Genomic DNA, 20,798 nt, shown 5'->3' on the forward strand with positions numbered 1-20,798 from the left:
GTCACTGAGAATTAGGTTGTCTCTGGCCTGGTGGCTCACAAATTCAGCTCTGGAGTTGGGAAAATCCTCACTTCTAATCTCTTTGAGGATCCCCACAGTGGATGTCAGTCTGTCAGGTTTTGGGAGCAGGACACATGGACATTAGAGGAATCATATCTCTAGATTCACCATCCTGGAGACTGGTGTGATTTGGTTGTTCCTGCAATGCTGGACATCCCAACTGAAAGGCCAATTCATAAGGATTAGTAATAAGCTGAACTGGCCTGGGTTAGATTTCAGCACGGTTTGTCAAACTTCAAAAATTCAGATGCTGAACTTGAACCCCATAGAAATCAATGGGACAAAAATCTGACAAATGAAAAATGCCAATTATCTGGGTTAATAGGCAAGGAGGTTTAAAAAAAAATCCTACCATGATGGGCAACATGTACCAATGTAAAAAAAAAAGTTTTTAAAACCATTTGGCCAGGAACAGTGATTTTCTAACTGCTTAAAGTGAAACATTAAGATAGTCCAATTCCTTTAAATAACATGCCTGTGGATGACCTGCATCTTCCACTGCCTTAGCAGCCATTGACAGGAAGGGAGATGTCATAAATAGGAATACAGCTACTATATATTATATTCAACTCCTGCCAAACAGGCAAAGCATCAGGTGTTCAGACAAATGCCCAAATAGCCAAAATTTGGTCTGAACCACTTCCACCAAGCCAACAAAAAGTCTAGCATTTGTAAGAATGCCAAAACAGCAAAAACATAGACATGCCAAGTAATGTTATTGGTTGATAAGGACATCGTAGGTGTATGTACCTGCGGATTTCTTAGCAAAAAGTGACAGGAAGAAATCTGTCATATATAGTTACAGTAGAAACACAGTTTCTATATATAATGTAGAGGGTTCAAGCAAAAATCAGGTATTCAGTCAGATTCCCGAACAGCCAAAAACCTGGAGCACATCACTACCTGTGACTTCTAGTCTCATAGGGTTTGTTGTGAGATTTGTCACTAATGAAGTTACTACTTGTTGTTTCTCAGCAGTGCAGACAGACTATTAACAGGACACCATCTTTATCAAACAAACCTCCTGTTCCAACTCCTCCTACTATCTCATAAACCTCTTACAGCACAAAGTACTACTTGCAGTAACATTTTCTTAAAATGGCAGTGTAGAGAACTTAACAAATACACAACACTACTGTGCTGCCCCCTCCTCTCCTTGCAGGAGAGGAATCTGTACCTGAGAGAGGAGCTGCAGACAAGCATTTGCTTGTTTCTGCTTTATTCATTTGGCAAACCTGTGCCTTATTCTGAGCTCTAATATGATGAGGAAGAAAATAATTCATCCTCCATCACCACCTGCCTGGAGTTTGCATGTTCTCCCTGTGCCTGTGTGGGTTTTCTCCGGGTACTCCGGTTTCCTCCCACACTCCAAAGACATGCTGGTAGGCTAATTGGTTCCTGTCTAAATTGACCCTAGTATGTGTATGTATGAATGTGAGTTAGATTTGGAGGGTTAGGGACTGATGTGAATGTACAATATACATATATATATTTATATATATAAAAGCGCTAAATTGATGGCACTATATAAGTACCATAAATAAATAAATCCTCTACCAAAACGGTAACCTGCACACAAAGACACAACCAGGGTATAAAAGTAATTTGTACCATGCTTGGGATTTATTTTTTTTTGTTGGGGGGCATGGATTCAATAGTTTTACTGAAGACTGGTATTTTTTATTTCAACAGAAAGTTTAAAAAAAAGTTAAGAAAAAGTTAAAAAGTAAAAAAATAAAACAAAAGACCCTGAGTGAAAAGGTCTGGTGGATTTACAGATGTTATCCCAGTTAGGACGATAGCAGGGATCAGATAAATATGAAATATTTTGCATAAACTTTTTAATTTTTTACCTGTCAGCCGTTTCAGCTCTGTTTTCAGAAGTCCCTTGTTATCAGAACTCAAATGGGTCATTACAGCCGTGACTCCTCCCTTAGCTCTGTAGAAGTGTTTAATCAAAGGAACTACAAAGCAGACTTTTTCTGATGTGCCATCTCTTTATAACCTACAGTGCTTTGGGAATCATTTGTCATTTATTAAAATGTCCATTTGTAAAACAAAGATTCTATGTTTTAAAAGAATATAAAGCAATAACTTAAAATATACATACTAGGGGCGTGTCCAAGATGGCGACCGGAGCGGCCGCATAATCCGGAGCTCCGGTGCCGAGCTTTTAAATCCGCTGCCATCCGTGCGGCAGCGGATCACGGAGTGCCGGCGGAGGACCCGGGTAGTATCCCTGATCCCGGGGAGTCGGAACCCAGGTGATATTTCCGCCCCTCGTGGCGGCTGACGTCCACGGCCTGGTGCGGCCGCGCGGGCCGGGGCTCCGGCGCCACCCATCAGCTCTCCCATCCGCACCTGCTGCCATCCGGTGCCGAGCTTTTAAGTCCGCTGCCATCCGTGCGGCAGCGGATCACGGAGTGCCGGCGGAGGACCCGGGTAGTATCCCTGATCCCGGGGAGTCGGAACCCGGGTGATATTTCCGCCCCTCGTGGCGGCTGACGTCCGCGGCCTGGTGCGGCCGCGCGGGCCGGGGCTCCGGCGCCACCCATCAGCTCTCCCATCCGCACCTGCTGCCATCCGGGCTGTGGGAGATCGCCTGGGGACATCCGCGGCGCCCTCTGCATTGCTGGGACTGGGGGAGAGACGCCGCTGAGCCTTGCTGCTTCCCGCGGTGGCGGCGGCCTACATCACCGGTCTGGAGCCTCCATCTGGTCACAGTGAGTGGGGGATGCGGGTGCCCTCTTATTATTAGCTCCCCCCGCAGTGACCTGGGAGTGGGCCTCACGTTGCTGACCCCGGAGCCTGCCATCTCCTGTAACCACAGCCCCTGTTGGGCTCAGAGGCCTACTGGGGCCTTAATATTGCCCCGTGGAGTGTCTCCCTGGAGGGCCCTGTGCTTGGTGTTGGAGGTCCTCTGCTTCCCACTTGTCCCTCTTGTGTCCTAGATTGGGATCTGGTGCCATCATCCTGCTCCGGTGTGCTATATCTGCGTGTTACTGTGATCTATGTCCTCTCTACCCTTCCATGACTTGCTAATTATCTTTACAATATAATGTTCTCGCAGATGAATCTAACCGCATTCATGTAACTACAACCCTAAACCTATTTTGGGCGTTATAGGTCCCCTGGGATTATAATCTCCATTCATTATCCTATTTTCAGTTGATCACCCCCAGGAGACTCCCTGTATGCCGTCCACAAAGAAAAAAAAGGGACAAGCCCAGAAGTCCCTCACAACATACCTACTTAAGGCACACGAGCTTTGTAACATGTCTCCAGTCAATACAGAGCGAGCATCCCTGTCCGATCCCACACAGGATACCACCGCTCCCTTATCGGCCTTGGTCAGTGAAAATACACAGCAACTTACAAAAGGAGACTTGGAGTCCTGCTTGGAATCTATGTACGCCAAACTAGCCGCCAAATTTCAATCAGAATTGCATAAAAGCACTAATGTTCTCTCTCAGGAAATAGCCACATTGGGCTCCAGGACAGACCGCTTAGAAACCAAACACGATGAACTTAGCCTGGCCTATGGTGAACTTTCCAGAGAGCATGATCATTTACAAACGGCCTTTTTTCAACTACAGGCGCAGGTGGAGGACCTTGATAATCGCAATCGCAGGAATAATCTGCGAATCAGGGGAATCCCGGAGTCTATGTCTGACCTCTCCTTAATCGTGACCAAATTATTTCAATCACTCCTCCCGGATCGTGACCCTGGGTCTTTTGCCTGTGACCGCATCCATAGAGCCCTGCGCCCTAAACCTCCTACTGACAAGCCACCTAGGGATATTGTCCTGTGCATGAGGGACTTTTTGACCAAAGAGGAAATACTCAGAGCTGCTCGCAATACCCCTACGATCTCCTTTGAAGGCTCGGTCTTACAAATCTTTCCGGATGTTTCCCCGGCCACGTTGGAGAAGCGTAGAAAAATGAAAGAAGTCACAACGGTCCTGTTCTCAGCTCGTATTCGCTACAAATGGGGCTTTCCTTTTAAGTTGATTGTTCCACATAATGGGAGCACATATATAGCTACATCTCCTTCTGAAGGTAGAGCAATCTTGGCCAAACTGGGCCTAGCGGATGCCCCATCACCTCAACGTCCACCCTCCACCCCTCGTGTCTCTCCCATTTGGCATACCCCATCTCCACGGAGAGATAGAAGGAGAGTCAGACAGGATCCGGGTTGATAGGTCCATTCTCACTTGCCTATTACCTATTGTTTGACAGTCCTTGGTCTTGCCTATTGTCTTTTATGACTTTACCGAGAATTGAGACACAGGGATTTTGTTTCTTACATCTTACGCTGTCAGGATGTGTATTTCTATGGTTACTGCTATGTTAATTTTATAATCCTGAGTAATATGTGTGTGCCTTGCATTGATAGCTGGACGAGTTAAGGTATAACAAGGGTCTTTGGTCCCTCTTAATTGTGCCCATTGGTTTATGGTTCCACAACTCTTTGACACGTTACCCCACCCTGCCTCCTGACATGGCTGGAAGTGTCGCCGCCCGATTGAGGGGTGGCAGTTCCGTTTTCCATGTTTTAGGGAGACAGGGTTTGGGCCCATTTGGCCCCTTAATATTTGAACTTTTTGTTTTATCAGGTATGACAAATTTTCAGCCTGATCCATGTTCTTTAGTTACCTTATTTGTAGGAGCTCTTCAAATCTCCTCTCTATTGTTTTTTGTCTTCTCTTTTTTCAACACTTTAGTGCATGAGGATTGTGTTGTGTCGGTCTGTGGACATCATGGCCCCCATCTTGGGGCCAGGGGGTCCCCTGGGCTGGTTCTGCCACCTGTACGTCTGTCTGCTATAGACCTGCGGATCTCTATGTCTAGCCAATTAATTTTAGGGGATATCTTTGTAATGTGTACTTTTATGATGATAGTAATAAGCTCTGTTTACTATGGTAATTCAATGTATTTCGCATAATGTCCAGGGTTTCAATTCGCCAAACAAGCGCAAAACGGCCTTTCTTCAATATAAACGACTGGGAGCCAAGATTATCTTATTACAGGAAACACATTTTGCAGCTGCAAAACACCCGACATATTTTCATAGATCTTATAGGCAGGGGTATTATACCCTGCATTCCTCCAAGAGTAGGGGCGTAGCCATCTTTCTACATAATTCATTCCCCTTTGAGGTTCAACATGTGTATCGTGATCCGGACAGTAGGTTTATCATTCTTAAAGGCACCCTTTCAGGTCGAGAACTTACTATTGCTAATGTATATGCACCGAATTCAGCTCAAGCTACCTTTTTTTCAAAATTTTTTGGTACTCTGGATAGGTTTTTGTCCCCTCATCTCTTGGTGGGTGGGGATTTTAATCTGGTGGCAAATCCTCTTTTGGACCGTAGTTCCCCCTCGCATTCTTCCCAGGCTTTCCCAAAATCCCTTACTAAGAAATTAGATACCCTCCAGTTGGTGGATGCCTGGAGAGCGCACAACACCGGAGCCAGGGATTACACATTTTATTCCCACCCACATGACTCTTATGCTAGATTAGACTATATATATTGTACCCCAATTTTACTAGCTAATTCTAAGGTAGCTTGCATTCATTTGAGCCCCTGGTCGGATCACAGTATTGTGGCCTTATCTATCACATTTGTGGGATTGGCACCTACTCCCTTCTCTTGGAGACTTAATGACTCTATGCTAACCGATATCGACTCTCGTCAGGAAGTGGTTACATCTATTCAGGAATATTTTCAATCTAATTTAACCCCTGATATTTCCCCAGCCACACTCTGGGTAGCCCACAAGGCGGTCCTACGAGGCCGACTTATCTCCATGGCCTCATCCAGAAATAGAAAACGTTGGCAGCAAATACTACTTCTAACCCGAGAATTAGAAGCACACTATAGAAGCCATGTCGCTAATCCATCTCTGCTTAATAAACAGCTACTGTCCCAAAAGCGCTTGGAACTGAATGCCCTGCTTTCCCAAAAAACTGAAAAGGCCCTTCGCTGGTCGAAGGCCTCATTCCTATTACATAGTAACTCGGCATCTACCATGTTCGCAAGGAAGTTGAACCACTCTCTGCGCCCCCCACACGTGTATAAATTACGCACAAATTCGGGTGCTATCTCATCTCTACCTCAGGAAATCTTGGGTATTTTCGAACATTTTTATTCTAAACTACTAGCTCCTCCGCAGTCGGATTCTGTCCCTCTGTCGGACTCTTGGCTGGACTCTATACCCCTCCCTGCCCTTACACCCTCTCAGATTGTCACTCTTAATGCCCCCTGTACTTTAGAGGAAATAACATGTGCGATAGGCGCGCTCAAGCGCTCTACTGCGCCGGGTCCTGATGGATTTACCGCTAGCTATTATAAACATTTTGCCTCTACATTGGCTCCATACTTGATAACTTTATTTAATGATGTTTTGCAGGGGGGTAAGTTCCCTGAGGAGATGTTATTGGCTAACATGTCTCTAATACCCAAGCCACAGAAGGACCACTGTTTGCCACAAAACTATAGACCAATCTCAGTCATGAATAATGATCTAAAGATATTTAGCCGTATTTTGGCGGACCGGTTGGCCCCTATCATCTCCTCTTTGGTCTCTCCAGACCAGTCGGGTTTTATTCCCGACAGATTTATTACTGATAACATTCGTCTCACTCTAAATGTTATTCAAGATGCCAATTTACATTCCAAAGAGGTTCTGTTGATGAGTTTGGATATAAACAAGGCCTTTGATAGTGTTCTTTGGCCCTACTTGTTCTCCTTGCTACAGAAAATGGGCTTTAGTGAGGGGTTTTTGGCAGGCATACATGCCCTGTATGACTCTCCTAAAACGAGAATTAGGCTTCCTGGCTGTAACTCTGACTTCTTTACATTGGGTAGAGGTACCCGCCAGGGCTGTCCTCTTTCACCCCTTTTATTTGCGCTGGTGTTGGAACCTTTGGCATTGGCGATTAAATCACATTCGGATATTTCTGGCTATTCATTATTAGTTTCACATTTTAAATTGAGCATGTATGCTGATGATGTTATGCTTTTTATTACTAACCCGTTGACTTCTTTACCTAACTTGTGTGCTGTATTGAACGATTTTGCCAAAGTGTCAGGTCTCACCGTTAATTTTACCAAATCTGTGGTCATGCCTGTTAATGTTCCTGACTCCCTAAGTGCATCTCTCCGTAGTTCTTTCCCATTTCGCTGGGTCAAGGACAGGATATCCTATCTGGGGATTAACCTCACTCCCAGATACTCGGATATATTTGCGGCTAATTATCCACCATGTGTATCGCGTCTCTCTACTCTACTGAAGATCTGGCACGGTTATCATATCTCCTTTCTGGGTAGAGTCACGGCGGTTAAAATGAATATTTTGCCCAAATTGCTTTATCTTTTTAGAGCACTTCCAGTTCCGGTCTCAAAAACCTTTTTGGATCATTTTCAGCGGACTATTAATAATTTTATTTGGGGAAATAAGCATCCACGTTTTGCCTCATCCATTTTGTATCGCTCACAACGGTCGGGAGGTCTCGGTCTTCCTAACTTTTGGCTATATTATCTCTCGGCTCGCTTTGCGCAATTGTCACAATGGGCTACTATTAACTCTCAAATCCCGTGGATCAAGTTTGAGTCTCAGTCGATACGTCCTTTTTATTTACCGGGAATTTTATGGTCTAACATCTCCCCCCGATCGACTGTTTTTCATAACTCCATAGTGACTCACTCACTGACGCTTTGGTCCAAACACAAATCTAAATTGGGTTTAGTCTCTTCTATTCCCCCAGGTGTGTCATTTTTTGGGGATCCTACTTTTGTTGTAGCCTTTTCTTCCCCTCATATGTTTTGTTGGTGGTATGATCGATCTTTTATCAGATTATCTGATTTCCAAAGAGGAGGATCTTATATTACCTTTGATATGCTGCGCGTGTTGTTTGATGTTCCTCTTCGTGAGTACCTTCGTTATAGACAGATTAGGCACTTTTTTAAAGCGCACTTTGGCCTTACCCCATCCTCTCCGATTTCCTTTTTTGAACGTATCAGCCGTGACTCTCCCAGGGGTAGGGGTCTTATCTCAAATCTTTATCACCAATTTTTGATCTGTCTTTTTCATGCTCCCCCTTTGTACAGACGAAAATGGGAGGAGGATTGTGGCGTCACTTTTTCGGATGAGGATTGGGATTCCATGGTGGATAATATATGTAAGAGCTCTAGATCTCTTTCGGTTCGTGAGACGGCCCTTAAAGTTCTAACCAGATGGTATTATACCCTGTCAAGACTACATGTACTGTTTCCACAAACGTCCCCTCTATGTTTTCGGGGCTGTGACTGCACGGGTACTTTGGTTCATATATTTTGGGATTGCCCGACCATATCTTTGATCTGGCGTAGGATTTCTGAGGTCGCTGCCTTATTGTCGGGCGCCCCGATACGATTGTCCATGCAGACCTGTTTATTGGGGGCCCATATCCCAGGGGTCTCTGATGCCAATCTGAGATTGATACACACATTATGTATTGCCACTTTATGGTCTATTGCCCTACATTGGAGGTCCAATGTTGTACCCTTAGACTCCGTTTTACACAGAATTGACACTGTAATGCTTATGGAACGCATTCATTATACCCTACTGGATAAGATGCACTTATACGATAAAAAATGGGAGTCATGGAGAGATTGCAGACACTTATTACATGCTTAATAACATCCCCAGTAAAAGTTGGCTGGCATGTACTATTGACAGGTGTATCACCTAACCTATTTTGTCATTTACGTACTTCATGCACTTGTAACTTCCTCTTTTTTTTCTTATCTTCTTTGTTATGTTCATATACGTTTATGTATTGTACTTTTCAAAAGTGCCTTGTTTTTGCTGACAATATCACTTTTAAAGTGTGCTGTTGTTCTACTGTCTACTCTTGTACAATAAAATCGTTTGTAAACAAAAAAAAAATATACATACTAAAAAACGATCAAAACTGTCCCAAAGCCGTTATAGTTTACCTTGAAGGTGAAAAGATAATTAATCTAAAAGTTTGCATCTGTACTAGGGGCTTTATCAAGTCATTGAAACTAATAAAAAATCATTGTTATATACCTTAAATGTATAGTCATTTCCATTTCTTGCAAAAAAACTTAAAGGTCCTACTCCATGGGAGAATTTGAATCAGCCATACAGTCACTGCAGTTTTTACTGACTCTCGGGGTTCTCTTCAATCTGTATAGAGAATCAGATTACCTGAAGTTAAGTGCAAAACTGTCATGAGGAGAGATGGTAGGAATATATTATGGTCCTTTGTAGGGATAAGTTAAATAGAAAGGGCAGCACAGTGGCTAAATGGTTAGCACTTCCGTCTGGCAGTACTTGGGTCATTGGTTCAAATCCCAGCCACGGCGCCTGGAGTTTGCATGTTGTGCCTGTGCCCTTGACAGTGCTATACAAGTACCTGAAATAAAATAATAGAAAGTTTTTGCAATGCTGAACTATGGGTGAAAATCAGAACATTGTGGCAAATCCATTGGAGTAAATGGGGAAGGAAACATTACGGTGGTTTTGGGTGATTTCTAACAGTACAATAAGTTTAAAATGGATCCGAAGGTTAGAGATTGTTTTTTTTACTTTTTTTTGTCTTATTTTAAACTATTACAAGTCATTTTTTAAACAGGCACTGTCTTTTTAAATGCATAAAAAAAAATACAGGGTCAGCTGTCACTGACACAGTTTAGTTTATTAAAGCCATGCCATTCAAATATCAGTGCTGACATGGTTATTACATGAATGTTAAAAAACTAAGTTGCTCCTAAGCAGTCCTAAATATATTTCAAAAAAATAACCTCATCATTAGTCCTTTGCTCTTAAGCTATTTTTTTAGGATTCTAATAAACCTATATAATAATATTTCACACTTGATAAATGGTAATTGATAAAAACCACTGTGAGTATTTCTCTTTCCATAACTATTAATATTCTTTTTCTAAACCCTAATTTCATGCTGAATATTCCGCATGCCAAGGAAACATCATATTTTCCAACATCTATAAAATATTTTAGAAGTGCTTGTAAAAGCAAATAAATGTAAAATATTTTCAAATACAGACACCCCCTTAAAATCAACACCTAAACTGAAACAGAAATGAAAGACTGAATTTTATGGGCCTCAATTCATTGGCAGTAATTTCGAAACTAAGCTTGGTAAAAGTTGTAAGTTTTTTGTAATCCTGAAGATGTTTTAATGTGATTTAAACATTCATTTGTCTTTGTATACAAGTCTGTACACTATAATTGATTATACATCAGAGAAAACAAATGTATGGCGTTATCCTCAATGTACTGTTGTTTACTCTTAAACATTCAGCAACCCTTTGATTTACTGGGTACTTATGTTTGATGTGAAGCAGAACATTATTTCAGTAAAGGAGGCTAGGGAGAAATTACTTTTACCCATGAAGACAGACAACAAGTGTATTTACTAAAACACAATAATGTATATATGTACACTTTTCTTTGCCAAAACAATTGAATACATGATTCTCTACAGAAGGAAACATATTTGGACAGGTTAGAAGGGTGAGGACAGGTGAATGTAACACTGGATGGTGTGTGTGTGGGGGCCTCAACCTGATACAAGCAGGGGACTGGTTCTTGGAAAGAGTTATGCAAATACCAAATGTCTTGATGAATGGGGGTCATTTTGAAGAACAGGAGTTTCTAGAGAGGCTGCATTTGCATGCTGACTATAATAACTAGATACTGAGTCTCCATCATTAAAATAACTGAAATCCAATAAATGAGAGTGGTGGGCCAGGGACAGTCTGGCTGAAGAGGAAAGATCTAGATAATGCTGGATGTTCCCCAGTCAGGAAATGAGATGGGCTCAATCTGACTTGCTTGTGTGCAGTGAAATCAGAGTAAGCCATTTCAATATAGGACTGAAGGTAAACCTGGAAGATCAGGAGCTCAGTGAATTCACGTGTGGTACCATGATAGGTTGCCACCTGTTCAATAAGTCCATCTGTGAAATTTCCATGCTACTAAATATTCCAGGGTCAACTGATAGTGGTGTTATAACAAAGTGGAAGCACCTGGGAACAACAGAAACTCAACCACGAAGTGGTAGGCCACGTAAAATGACAGAGCAGGGTCAGCGCATGCTGAAGCACACACAGCGCAGAAGACGGCAAGTGTCTGCAGACTCAATAACTAGCAAACCCGGAAATTACCCTCCCTAATCTTTTGATCGAATTCAACAGATATCGGGCTCTGTCAAACTTTAAGGTGAACCTACACAAATCTGTCCTGCCTTGGACATGTGGAGACTCCAGCAACTGATTCATTACTTTTCCAGCCTACACCACCAAGGGGCTTCCTCCCACTCTACAACTATCCCTCTCGAACATCTATGTCTGGAACCTGGTTCCTCTTCCCATACAGTCTCTATTGTGTACCAACTACTTCTCAGACCTGCCGAGTATTTTGATCCCCCATTCCTATTGAAATGGGAAATGGAGCTTGGAATTAACCTGTCCGCAGAGCAGAGGGAACATGTTTTATACTTTGCTCACTACTCGTCTACTGTCAGCAAATATCAGGAACTGGGGTACAAGATACTCACTTGCTGGTACCCCTACATTGTTGGGATGGAAGGAAGGCCAGAGGCCACATGGTAGTGGTGCATAAACTGCTGTTTAAACGTCCCTGGTTTAAATCTGGAGCGTTTTGTAGATTATAGAGGGGTGAATATTAGTCCCTGAAAGCAGATGCAATGTCCCGTAAGGTACAGCATTTTCTGTCAGTAGAATTTATGCAGGGAATATAACTTTTAAGAAAAATCTCCAGGAGAGAATGAACCAGCAGTCTGCCTGACTTATTGCCCTATTTGTAATAGGTATGGCGAGCCTGCTGAAGTCTAACTTTAGTGTAGGGCAGAAGTAGAGAGGCAAGTTTCTCTCACTGGAGCCTAAAATCAACGGCTATGGTTTGAGATAGGAATTTTAATGAAGGGACTCTAGTTGAGCTAGTAGGTCAAGCTGTTGGTTAAGTTGGGCCATTTGTTCTTTTTTCAATTCAGACACTGAATTAATATCCCTCTCATTATACAATTGTTGGTTTCCCCCAAACCAGTCGGGAGACATCTGTGGAATTGCTGTCGCAAAAAGCAAATGCCAGGTCAATTTGTGTCACAGAGGGCCTTTTTTGAACCAAGGATTCATTGAGCCTCCAGGACCAAGCGCTAGGTCTGGGAACACCTAACCACAGGTCCAAGGGAGTGGTGGCATGTAGACTGAACAGCGACAGAGATCTTGGCAACCTCCAGTAGTAGGGACTGGGAGGTCAAAATATAGTCATTCCTGGAGTAGCAGTCATGTGGTATTGAATAGAAGGGTCACAAGGGTGTTGGATACACCACACGTTAACTAAATGGAGAGAATGAAAGGCTTTTTTGACCCATCTGAAATATGGATAGGAGAGATAAGCTTCCGAAGGTTTATACCACCCTCCATAAAACCTTGGAGTACATTAAGCATATCCTCCAAGCAACTAAGTTGAGCTTGATTTGGTAAGCATATCAATGCCAAGGTAACCCTGCATCCTTCTAGATCTCCTTATGTACTGGCTATCAGGATCAATTTTCTGTCTATTATTGTCCAGATAGACAATCTGAAAAGCAAGTTGCTCACTCTCTTGACTTCGAGTGAGGGGAGATAAGCCCAGGGGAACCTAAAGTTCAAGTCTGGGATTCTTAACTATTGGGCAGTAGGTTTCCTGAATAAAGGCCACTTTGCTTTCCAGTCACCAGAGTTTATGTAGCACCATGGAACAAATCTCGGGCATATTCAGTCACTTAGTGTTCAGAGAGACATATTAATAGATAAGCATAATGATGAGAATTCAAGGCGCTAGACTCATCACTGGAGGAGGGAGGGAAAAAAAGGGAAGGGGAGAAGGTAGTAAAAGAGGGAGAAAGTGTGGAAAATAGAGTAAAGGAAACAGAGAAAAAAAGAGTCATGACCAATTTGGGTAACTTTTGAGTATACTAAACCAAATGCGACACTCAAAATGAGAACACCCACGTCTACTCATCCTCCCCAGACAACAATCAAAGGTGGGAAAAGCAGGGGAGGCCAAACCCATGCAGGGGTAGAGGAGAGTGACTACAGGGGTGAAGTTGCCCCAACCCACCTTTCAATGACTAGGTCCAAGAGGGCCACCACCTGAGACCCTCTGAGAATGAGAGACTAACCCAACCGAGAAAGCAAATTGAGTTACAAGGACCCAGAATCAAGGCAGCCCAGTGGAGAGCTCATCCTCCTCTTCCTCCCACCATCATTTAGTGGCTGCAGGTGGAAAATGTTCATTATGTTATTCAAAATAAATAAATGTAAATATGGAACCATTTCATTTCATTGCTAGCCGTGACTGGTTACCAAATCACCTAAATGACCCTCACTCTTCAAAAGTTTGAGCACCGCTGCCATAGGGGGTGGTACAGCATTTAAATCATGATTAATGTAAGCAAGAACATTAGCCTCCTGGATTTCTAGTGAGCCCTTGCACGCTTTGACGTCACGCCGCCGGATCAGGAGGTCCGGCGGCCTACATTTGATTTGTACTGGTTAGTGCTTTTTTGGGTGCTTTTACTATTGCTCACAGCAGCCTTTTACTACCATATGCAGTCATTTATGTATGTACGGCATTGCTCTTATTTTAACACAATAAATTCATTGTTTATAATACTACAATATGAGCACCTTTATTCTCCATACCTGGCACTGAGCCTCCACACCTCAGCCCCAGTATTTCAGGCATTGCTGCAGACCTGAGAAGTAAGCACTTTGAGACCAGACCGGTATCCTTCTTACACACCATTGAGGGACCACCAGAGGATCCTAACACCAGGCTGTTTCTATCCGGGACCCCAGGATGCATGTGATCCAGATAATCGCATTAACATTGTGTTTCTGGTGAGTAGGCAATCTATTCATATCGCCACAACAGAAAACCGGATTATACTTACAGTGTCAGAAATCTCATTGTGGACTGAGGAATTCATATTATGATATTATAGTGGACTAATTTCTATTGCTTATACCTTTGTGATAAAGGTTCATTTGGTTTAATATTTAATGTAGTGCTGCACTCCTTGTTTTATGATTCCATTAGAAAGGTTTTGTGGTTCTTTTTAGTCTCTCTCGTGGTCAGGGAGTGTAGGGCCTCTTCCACGTCTGGAACTCTGAACGGATAATTTGTTGCATAGACCACATTAGGAAGTCCATGTCTTGCTTTGTGGTGAGGGTGGAAAAAATGGTATAAACTCTGGGTCCACCATCAAGGTTGGAAATGGTGAAAAGGTTGCCATGAGGGTGATGGCAGTCTTTCCTCTGAGCCAGTGCACGGTAGCATGTCTGCAGCATCAGGGTCTAGAGCTGTGAGAAAGTCTCTCGGGAGCTCATCTGAGAACAGGGGAATAGAGTCTAGTGGCTGGAAACTTGCAGCGGTATGTTCCGGCAGGGCTGCTTCATATGGCTCAGGCATCGTGTTGTTCTCTTGCGGACCAGAGATGAGAGGTGCTCAGAATGCAAAGTAATCCTCAACCAGGGAGCTGTGGGTCGATTGGTGTGGTGCCCAAGGGATTTTTCATCCGTTCAGGCATTTCAGAATGAAACAGCTGGTGGCAAAGGACCAGCCTGTAAGAGGGATCACAGTGGAGCTCCAGCAAGTTACAACCTCACTCTGCCATTGCACAGTATACTATATTTCTATATTGCCATTACACTGTATTTCTTTTCAGACACATGGTATGGGTGTCTTGACATTGACCACTGTACTGGACTGGAGATTAAAATGTTACTAAACCCAGGACCCTGCATTCACTATATCTGGTCTCCCAAAGTACACAGAACATGGAAGTGCAATTATTTTAGTAAATATAAACTGCTAAATACCTTTTCTCATCAGCAGTCTTATGACTTCTAGCAGTGTCCAGCCGAGCACTGGTTAAAGCTTGTAGGAGGAGTTTTCATTCTGCTTTAGGAGGATGCAAAACCTCTGACCTCTGTCTGGACAGTGCTGATTGGACCTGTGCTGATCACATGCACTCTCTCAAGAAGAAAAAAAAACCTCTCTAGCAATACACACCAAATTGAGCTTGTGCAGAGCGTCTTCACACCATATGTCTTATCAGGAGATAAGAGGGGGGCACTGGAAGAAAGGGGAGGATCAAAGAAGTCAGGATCAAACTGAATTTTTACACAATGCTGAGGATTAACCCCTTAAGTTCCACAGTGAGTATAACAAGCATGCTTTACTGCATATAAAGACTGATTTTACTGTTGTGGGTTTAGTAACACTTTAAGGGAAGTTATGACTACTTCATCAATAAAACATGTGACAAATAATAACAAAATGCTCTTGCAACAACATAAAGTAACTTAAAGTCCCAAACAAAATATATTAAACATATAGTGAATACCAGTCCCATAGGATAGTATCCCATAAATCAAAAGAATTTTATTTTCCACCACTTGTGTGCAATAAATTAATTCCTCACTCACCAGTAATTATCAACCCCTGTTAGGGTGGTCAAATAGTGCTCTATGGTCATGCAATGTGCAGGTAGACAACTGCAGGCTCTCATGGAACGGGCCTCCTGATTTCCTAATGTGGAGTGGTGATCCAAGGAACAAAGGATAGTGACCCCCAGATAGGTGGTCACATGGCTCTGGGAAAACGGATATTGGATGGATTCCCAATCCCAGGCTCTCCTCAATATATATCTCCAAATGCCCTTAGGATAGGAAATGCTCCAAGTAGCTCAAATAAAACAAATACATTTAAATGCTCTAAGTGTAGTGTTTATTTAATACCATGGTTCAAATAAATAAAATGACCATGCACTCACATGTACAGGTGCCCAAATACCGGCACCAGTCTGTGCAACCTGTATGTTTCATATATCACACTGATAATAACCAGGGCTGGTCGTGATGTCATAGGGACCCGGAAGTGACGTGATCTCGATTCTACGTACGTTTCACCTGGCGGTGTCTTCAGGAAGTGACATGCCGCCATTTCCGGGCTCAATATATACCAACTAAAACATGGTGATTGGAGAGCTCCAAAAACAAGGCCACCCATAATAAACCTTTAGGCAGAATAGTGCCACATGAATATTGGCTGCAGAAACTGTTGCGGTGCACAAAATTGGTACACCTGTATGTCATATAAATAAATGTAGAAAACATTTAAAAACACAAATGTTTGGAAAACAACATAATTACAATCCAAATGCATAGCTAAATTGATGGGATGGATGATAAAAGGATCCATCCTACACCATAGAGACCAATATTGCAAGATGTATTACATCTCTCAAAAAATATATTCAATCAACCTATTGAAATTCCTGTTAAACAAAACAGGAATAAACAGGGCCACATACATTAGATTATCATATGAACATATACAAAATGTGATAGTATTAAAAAAAAATTAAATAAAATTAAAAAAATTAATTAAACTATTAGGTTAGCGAAGGCTAGTCCACCAAAACCAGAAATCTGAAAGTAATAAACATCCAGAGTGTGATTAGATGTTAGGCACTCAAAATGATGAAAAAAATATCAATAATGGAAAAAAATGATGAGAAAAATGGGGAAAAATTTAATTATTTATGAAATGATAGGAAAAAAATTAATAAAATCAAAATAAATCAATATTGGGGAAAACCCAGGATAGGGGAAATATTGTGGTGAAAAAGGTAATATTGGAGAGAGGATTCAGTATATTATATACAAATGATATTCTATTATACAAAGGATAATTGCAGGAATATAATAACCCTTAGTAATCAGTAAGAAAACAGTTAAGGTCTATATCATGATTTAACCCCTTCGGGTTCAATGTTTGCAATCTGTAGATCCACTGGCTTTCCATCTGTGAGACCTTTTCCATCATATCAGTACCCCTCCAATGTTTGGAGATTTTATCTTTTCCCCAAAACTGTAGTAATCTAGGATCCCGATTGTGTTTCAATCGGAAGTGGTTGGATACGTTATGCTGCTTATATCCCTTCTTAATGTTCATAATATGTTCTCGAATACGGATAGACAATTTCCTGGTAGTTCTACCAATATATTGCAATTTGCATGGACATGTAAGTAACATACCTAGAATCACATGTGATGAATTTCTTGATATTATAACTTTCACTAGTTACATGTGATGAAAAGTGGTCAATTTGTTTCCTTTTATCTCCAATAGTTCTACAAGCTTTACATTTCCCACATTTAAAGGAACTCATAGCATCCAAAAACATAGGGGGCCTCTTGGGTGGTTCCACCAGGTTCTTGGAAATGATGTTCCTAAGGCACAAGGCCTTTTTTGTATATAAATGTGGGTTTCTTGGGGAGAATCTGTTTCAGAGTTTGGTCCCTCAATAGGATAGGCCAGTGTCTACCAATAGTCTTCTCCAATTCCTTATATTGTAAATTGTAGTGTGTAATGAATGCCAGATTGGCACTATGTGCTTTTTTAGGTTTGGGTACCAGTAATGCATCCCGGTTCATATCCTTACCCGATCTCTAGTTTTCTCTAAATCTACTTCCCTTTATCCTTTTCCCAAAAATATTTGTAATAGTTTCTCTGATTGCACTTCAAAATCCTCCCTCCTACCACAATTTCTTTTAATTCTCATGAATTGGCCTTTGGGGATTGCTTTCAGCCACCTTGGGTAATGGCAGCTCCTTTTGGAGATGTAACAATTTCTGTTGGTATCCTTGAAAAAGGTTCTAGTACTCAGACCTGTCCCACTTCTGAAAATTTCCAAGTCAAGAAACTGGATGGCCTCCCTCCCTATGGTGCTTAAAATTTGATACCATAAGTATTATTGTTCATACATGCCAATAAACTTTCCAGTCCTTGCAATTTCCCCTTCCAAATCATAAATATAACATCAATATCTCTTCTATACATTTTTAATTGTAGTATTTCCCTGCAAAAGATTTCTTCTTCCTCCCACTTATTAAGAAAAATGTTGGCATTGCTCGGGGCATACCTTACCCCCATTGCCACTCCTTTGATTTGATTTAAAAAATTACCATTATACCAGAAGTAATTGTTGGCCATTGCCATTTCTAAAGCCTCTAGTATAAATTCTCTCTGGGGAGGTGTTACATCAGAATATCTGTGGAATGCCCATTTGGTTGCATCAAGAGCATCCAGTTGTTTTATTTTCGTATAAAGGGATTCCACATCCACTGTAACCAGCAGGGTTCACTTCATAATACCTATCTGTCAGGGCATGGCTGTGGAACGGACAGGTAGGCCTAGTGGCAGGGTAACGCACTGACTGACGACAACCACCACCAACAGACCGAAGTCCCTCAGGGCGCCGAATCTAAGTCCCAGGCTGCCCTTCACCAGGGCCCCTGATGGTGGGGATGGACTTGACGCAGCCAGGAACCAGGTCGCGGCCCCCGAGACACCCCAGATGTGGTAATGGCCACCACCAATGGCGTGTAGCTGGTAGGAAATGACAATAGCGTAGTCAGGCAGGCCGGGTCGACAACAACGGGACAAAACGGTACAGAACAGTAGACAAGAATCACAGGTCACGGGCCGGGTTCAGCAACGGAAGGTCAGATTAAAGGAAAACACAGAGAATGGTCTAGTCACAAGCCGAGTCAGATACCAGAAGAGTCACAAGAGTATACACAGAGCTGTAGCAACACAAAGACACAAGACACAAGACACAAGTGCAAAGAGCATGTGCGCATCACAGGCTTATATGTACTCAGCCACACCCCTCTGGGGGATGGACCTCAAAGACCTGAAGGCCTAAAAGACTCCCACCATGCTCTGCAGAAACCCAAGATGGACGCCAGTACATGAAGCCGCACAGTCTCTGGAAAAGGTAGGACCTTGACACTATCTCCTTCAATAAATTGATGAGATCCCTACTATCCTTGAGATAAGCCTTTCCTCTCATAGCTAGTGGTTGGAGAAAAAAAATCCCAATATTCCCCCTTTCTAGAATAAAGCGAGTTGATGCCACTGATAATGGGTCTTCCAGGGGGAGTAGTTCTGTTTTTGTGTATTTTTGGAACTTAATATATGACTGGTATTTTGGGGACTTTTGGTATCAAATACTTGGCCTCTTTTTTATTTAGAATTCTCTGTTTGGTTCCCTTCTTCACTAATTTTGTTAATTTTCCCTTTAATTTAATAGTGGGATCTCCCTCTAGTTTTTTTTATAAGTGCTGGTATCCTGCAATATCCTTTGCATTTTCCTTTCATACTGTGCATTATATAAAATAACTAAGCCAACCCCCTTGTCAACAGGTCTAATGACTAAGGCTAAGTTCACATCTCCGCGTTCCTGTGGGCCGCATTTTGCGAGGGCACAAGAGCCCATTCATTTGAATAGACTCTTGTGTCCCGGGACATGCAGGGAAGAAGTCCCTGCACTTCTTTGGAAAACGCAGCCCGCATGGGAACCTCGGTTTCCAGTATGGTTGCAATTTCCAGTGCAGGCGACATGCCAATAGAATTACCTGCCTGCGGGTCCGCATTCCTCTGTGCAGGTGGTGCGGCTGCACGGATTTTTGTCCGGATCCGCTGCCGCACGAACCACACAGATGTGAACCAGGGGTAATTCTTTATTTTCTTCTAATGACTTAAAAGACTCCCATGTGTTTTTGGGATGGGTTTTAGCTCTATTAGATGAAATATCTCCCTGAGCCATATTTTTTAAAACTTCTATGTACTGGTAGGTGGAAGTTTTAGGGTTAAAAGTGGATTTATTTTTAAGCCCTGAATGTGTGAATTCATCACTGATATTTTTATCCCCCTTGTGGGAGTTTTCTACAAAATTTTTTGTAATATTGAGCTCTCTAGCAAATGTTTCCACATCAATATATTCTTCAAATTTGTCAAGGTGTTTACTTGGAGCAAATTTCAGTCCTTCATTCAATATGGTCAGTTCTTCATGAGTAAACTCTTTATTATGGAGGTTAGAAACGCCTGACTCTAAATCTCTCTTTTTCTTTCTTCCCCCTCTACAATCTATTAAATCAGTAGGTAGATTTAATATATTTTTTGAGAGATGTAATACATCTTGCAATATTGGTCTCTGTGGTGTAGGATGGATCCTTTTTTCAGCCATCCCACCAATTTAGCTATGCATTTGGATTGTAATTATGTTGTTTTCAAACATTTGTGTTTGTAAATGTTTTCTACATTTATTTATATGACATACAGGTGTACCAATTTTGTGCACCACAACAGTTTCTGCAGCCAATATTCATGTGGCATTATTCTGGGGCCCTGACTGCCCCCTCAATACAATGCCCCTTAGTAACTGCTTGGGATACTATGGCGTTAATTCTACCATATATGCCATATATGCATACACATCACAGAAAAAATACTGCGATGATATGATTTGCTGGGCCACACATGATTGATGAGCTGGCGAATACACATAAGCATTAGTAAATCAGTATCAGGAAAAAAACAGCAGAAAGTAAGATTCTGCAATGAAGTTAGTTCAGAATGTATTTAACTGACCTGAATAAGATTGTGTTTATCCATATGCAAACTAGCTGTATTCTTTAAACCGATGAAGGAAATTTCTACTGGCAGAAGAAAATTATATTTTTTCAAATGGTAAGTCATGCACTGAACAAATCATCAAGAGTTGGTGAAAAAATATGACGTCAGCCAGATTAGGAGAAACATATTTTTGTCATACGCCTA

Source organism: Staurois parvus, unplaced genomic scaffold (assembly GCF_062004578.1).
Source record: "Staurois parvus isolate SC_StPar_1 unplaced genomic scaffold, SC_StPar_1.0 ptg000287l, whole genome shotgun sequence".
Classification (NCBI taxonomy): Eukaryota; Metazoa; Chordata; class Amphibia; order Anura; family Ranidae; genus Staurois; species Staurois parvus.